This window comes from Lactuca sativa, chromosome 3 (assembly GCF_002870075.4).
Source record: "Lactuca sativa cultivar Salinas chromosome 3, Lsat_Salinas_v11, whole genome shotgun sequence".
In the NCBI taxonomy this organism is placed as follows: domain Eukaryota; kingdom Viridiplantae; phylum Streptophyta; class Magnoliopsida; order Asterales; family Asteraceae; genus Lactuca; species Lactuca sativa.
Window position 1 is genome coordinate 184,795,097 of NC_056625.2, and position 5,569 is coordinate 184,800,665.

Below are 5,569 nucleotides of genomic sequence, written 5' to 3' on the forward strand. Positions count from 1 at the left end.
CGCTTCAATCATCTTCTCGGTAAGATGATTAAACACGATATTGAAAGGAAGTTGATTGAACAAAAAGTTACGTTTTTGAATGGTCTTAGATCTGAGTGGAGAGCGGTTGTGTCCACTGTTAAAGCTCATGAGCAATTCAAATCATATTCATTAGCTAAACTGGTAGGGATTTTGAAATCCCAAGAAAAGATTGTCTTGCAGGAGAAAAATGTGGTTTCAAGCTTGGGTTCCTTGACCCTTCTGTCTAAAAGCAAAAGTGTGGTAGAAGATGAAGATCTTAACTTAGAAGACTATGACCATACCTCTGAAGATTATGCAATGATGGTGTCAAATCCAAAAAGGTTTATTAAGAAAAGGTTTCCTACCAATAAGAAAAGAAATTGGCAGGGAAGCTATAGTTTTGAAAAAGTGAGGGAGGAACCGAAGGCAGAAGAACCAAAGAAAGAGCCGAAAGCTGAAGGAGATTCAGGTGTGAACTGCTACTACTGTGGAGGAAAGAACCACTATGCCAAAGACTGTGTCCTAAAGAAAATGGCAGAAACGGATGAAGAAAAAGATGAAGAAGCTGTGTTGATGAAAAAGCTGGAAGAGATCAAGAGAAAGAAAACTGCTGCTAACCCTTCTATGAATGCATTATTTGTGCAGGGTTCGGTAGCGGATGATGAGTTCGGTGGCGTGGAGGTCTGGTCAACCGAATATGAGGATGATGAAGTCAGAAAGACATCTCATGGAAAGGCTTACGTTGTGAAAGGTGAAGGAAGCGGTGGAAAGTGTTTGATGGTGTCGAATGTATCTCAAATGAGGGGATACAACACAGACGGTGGGAATGAAGACACGAAGGAGCAAGAGGACTTGTGCTTCACAGCAAAACCTCTCAGCGTGCAGTTTAATGAGCTTGATGAATTAATCAAGAAGGTACAATCCATTTTTGTTTCATTCAAAGTCCCACAAAATTCATATGAAAAAGAATTAAAAAATGTAAATTCAAGAATCTCTCATCTAGACAGCAGTTTAACTCAAACACGGGTCACCAGTTCTAACCTAACTGACCAAATAAGCAGGGTGTCTTCAAAGAATGAGGAACGGAGGATGTGGATAGAGCTGAAGGAGTCGGAGTTGATCAAATCCAAAGACGAAAACATTTATTTACAAAGAGACAATTTAAAACTTTTGAAACAAAGAAATGTGTTTTGTTTGATTGCTAAGCGTCTTTATTCTAACATCACTCAACTTCATCTTAATTGTGAAATAGGACAGAAAATTCATCGCATGATTTTGCCCTTCCTTGAGTTTAAGGAAGATGAAATTGACGCTGAAGCATATAATTGTGAAAGTGTAGTTTCGTCTGAGGATGTAAATCCGACTTATATGTATGGTCTAGACAAAATCGAATCTTTCATAAAGTCCAAGGACCATAAGGACATGCTAAAAAATCTTTTGGATGAAAATGATAAACTGAAACTAAGGACAGAAACCATAAAAAAGTTTGACTCATTGAATGTCAACTTAAGCTCAGAAAATAAAATTGATGTTGAAAATGCATCTGAGCTTAATGAGGATGATGATATGAGTGAAATTTCTGTAGAGGATGAAGTTGATTGTTTTGAGTTTGTCAAGAGCGAACCCGAAAACCACAAAAATCTTATTTCAGAAAATTATGTGGAGTTTGCTTGTCTGCCCCAACAAAAGTCCCCGATCCTTGAAGAAAAAGCTGTTGTATACCAAAAGGTAAGGATGACTCCAAATCAGGTGTATAAGGTCACAGGAGTAACTGAACATCAGACAGCCGAACTCACAGCCATTGTAAATGAAGATAAAGCTGATGGTTGTGATGAGTTCTTCTGGTCCGCCCCTATCGATAATGCTGACGAAACCGTTGGTCTGTCGGAGCGGACGTCCTAGAAAACCAAAGGCAGATATGTGCCAGATCCACTAAACAAACCTGACAACTTCGACGTGCCAAGTACTAGTGGTACAAAAGAAGTTCCTGAAGAAAAAGGAGTTCCTGCAGAAGAAGTCACTCCTTCAAGCGAAACATCATCAATTCAAAGTGAACCGGATGACAAGAAGCAAAAGCAAAAAGCCAATATCCATCGACAACCAAAGCAAGTGAAGGATCAAAAACAACAAAGGAATCAGAGATACAAGAAAAATCTCTCTGAACAAAAACATTTTTGGTGATCTCAAAATGCCCATTTCTCTTATCATGACAGAAATTCAAAGTCAGAGAAAAGTGCTGCTAGGAAGCAAGAAAGTAATAATAACCGAAAGGAAAGGTTCGGTTCTGAGGATCATAACAACCGAAGGGAAAGGTTCGGTTCAGAGAACACCAGCTACCGAAAGCATAAGTTTGGTTCCAAGAGCAAAAGCGACCAAAGTTCGAGATTCGGTCCCACAAATGACCAAAAACAAAAGTGTCACTCAGGACCTCAAATCAATAAAATTTCTCAGTCTAACTTCTCTCGTTCTAATTCTTCTAATTCCTCTCAACCTCATTCTAAATCCAATTATGTTCATACTCAAAATCCAAAATCTTCAACAGATTTGAAAGGAAAATCGAAGGTTTCCTCAGTCAAGACTGATCAAAATCATTCCAAAGTCCAAATGCCTAAACCTAAATCCAAACCGACTGTAACAAATCTCAACAAAATTAAGGTTTTCACCATTAAAAAGAAAGATGAAACAACTTTAATAAAAAGAACATATCTTGTTGACATCTCTCTTACTATTCCTGTTCCTGTGAAAGGCTCACGTGGACCCAAGAAACTTTGGGTTCCTAAATCTGCTTAATTTTTGCAGGTTATCAGTGACGAGCAGTTTGACGAAGAATGGTATATTGACAGTGGCTTCTCACGTCACATGACAGGAAGGAAGGAAGAGCTGAGGGAATTTCGGTCTCTTTCAAACGGGGGAAATGTCAAGTTCGGGAACAACTCATTCGGCACGATAAAAGGTTATGGAATGATAACAAATGGAGATTTCACGATTAGAAAGGTTGCATACGTTGAAGGACTACAGCACAACCTCATCAGTGTATCTCAGCTCGTTGGAGGTACCGGTCTCAAGGTCTCATTCGACGATGAGGGTTCGGAATAATAGAGAAGAAAACAAAAAGAGTGATTCTCAAATCGGAGCGCAAAGGTGAAATGTTTCCTCTTAATCTCAAACCTATCGAAGGAAATCCAGCTATCTGCCTTTTGTCCAAAGCACAATCTGACGAAAGCTGGCTGTGGCACAGAAGGCTCTCTCATCTCAACTTCAAGGATATCAACAAACTTGTCACAAGAGGTCATGTTAGAGGTCTTCCGTTGCTCAAGTTCGATCGCGAACATTTATGTGTTGCGTGTGAAATGGGGAAGCAGAGTCGTCAAAGTCACCCATCAATTGTAAACACTAAAGTTGTTGAACCACTAGAGTTAATTCACATTGACTTGTGTGGTCCGTCATCTATCGAAAGCATCGGCGGCAGCAAGTATATTCTTGTCATTGTTGATGACTTTTCACGTTTTACATGGGTGTTCTTTTTGAAGCACAAATCTAAAGCAACTCTCAAGCTAAAGATGTTTATCAAGCAGGTTGAAGTGCAGCTGAGGAAAGTCGTTCGCAACATCAGGAGCGACAATGGGCTGGAGTTCAAAAATAAAGAATTCGAAGACTTCTTGGCAGAAAAAGGAACCAGTCACAACTTCTCAGCTCCCTACACCCCTCAACAAAACGGGATTGTCGAAAGACGAAATCGATCTTTGTGTGAGGCGGCCCGAACCATGCTAAGTTTTGCTTCTTTACCTTTATACTTTTGGGCTGATGCTATTGCTGCAGCATGTTTTACGCAGAACAGGTCCTATCTCAATAAGCATTTCAGTCTTACTCCTTATGAGATCATCAACAACAGAAAGCCAAACGTCAAATTCTTCCACGTATTCGGCTCACGATGTTTTATCTTCAATTCTAAAGAACATCGTAACAAGTTCGACGTCAAAGCCGATGAAGGGATTTTCCTGGGATATTCTCTCACTTCGAAAGCCTATCGAGTATTAAACAAGCGTTCGAGGAAGATAGAAGAAACTTATTATTTGACTTTTGATGATAGCTATGTCAAAAAGTTGAAGGCCAGTGAAGACACAGTTGGAGAAATTTTTTCTCAAACAGGCAAAGTCACAGCCTCGATTGCAAATCTGTTTGAGAAGTTTGTTGAGTTATTCGATGAACCAGAGAAGGCTACTCTCTTGGAAGCTAGTGCAGCAGACAACAAAGTAGATCATCTGAAGCAACTCATCGAAGATGCTGCCAAGCAAATGAATGAAGTAGGATCAAGTCCAAACGACCCGCCACAACACGGTGCTTCAGTTGAGGGGGAGGATCCACCTTCTTCAACACAGCCGGGCTCACATGTAGAGGGGGAGAACTGTTCTTCAGCTGCTCCCGAAAGCCAATCTGCACCCGAAAGTCCTGTGGTACCCGAAAGCTCAAAAACACCCAAAGGTACTGGAACACCCGAAAGCTCAACACCACCCGAAACACCTGTAGCTCCGGAAAGTCAAGATACACCTGAAAGCTCATCTGTCGAGGGGGAGAATGTCGATATGTCTTATGACGATGATAGTCAATCTGAACTAGAAGAGATGGTAAATGCTGAATTGGATCCATCCTATGATCCAAATTACCCTCCTCTTGTCAAATGGACCAGAGATCATCCTGTTTCATAGGTTGTCGGTAATGTCTCTGAAAAGGTCCTGACCCGATCTCAACTGAAGGCAAAGCAAACTTCCTTATTTTCAAAAGTAGAGTTTTGTATGTTTAACTCATTCGTCTCAAAAGTTGAACCAAAGACAGTTAACACTGCTCTTGATCACTCCGATTGGGTTCAAGCTATGCAAGATGAACTTAATGAATTCGAAAGAAATAAAGTTTGGCGCCTCATTCCAACTCCTCAAGATGCCTCGGTTGTTGGTCTAAAATGGGTCCTTAGAAATAAGATGGACAAGGAAGGAAATGTGATAAGAAACAAATCTCGTCTAGTGGTGAAAGGATACTGCCAGGAGGAAGGAATCAACTATGAGGAAACTTTTGCTCCTTTGGCTAAGCTGGAATCTGTTCGAATATTTCTTGCCTATGCTGCACACAAGAACTTTAAGGTCTACCAAATGGACGTAAAGTGTGCATTTCTAAATGGAGAACTCCAAGAAACGGTGTACGTGGAGCAACCTCTTGGATTCGTCAATGAAAAATATCCCAATCACTGTTATATTCTGGACAAAGCGGTATATGGACTGAAACAAGCACCGAGGGCCTGGTATGAAACCCTAACCAAGTTTTTAAAGATGTCCAAATTCAAACAAGGTTTGGTTGACCCAACCTTCTTTCGTAAGAAGGAAGGTAACCACCTTATGATTGTTCAAATCTATGTCGATGATATCATCTTTGGCTCAACGAATCCTAGCTTAACGGCTGAATTTAGAAAGCTGATGGAGACTAAATTTGAAATGAGCTCAATGGGTCCGATTAACTTTTTTCTTGGTTTAAATATTAGACAGGGAGCCGAAGGCATCTTTATTAACTAGGAAGCTTA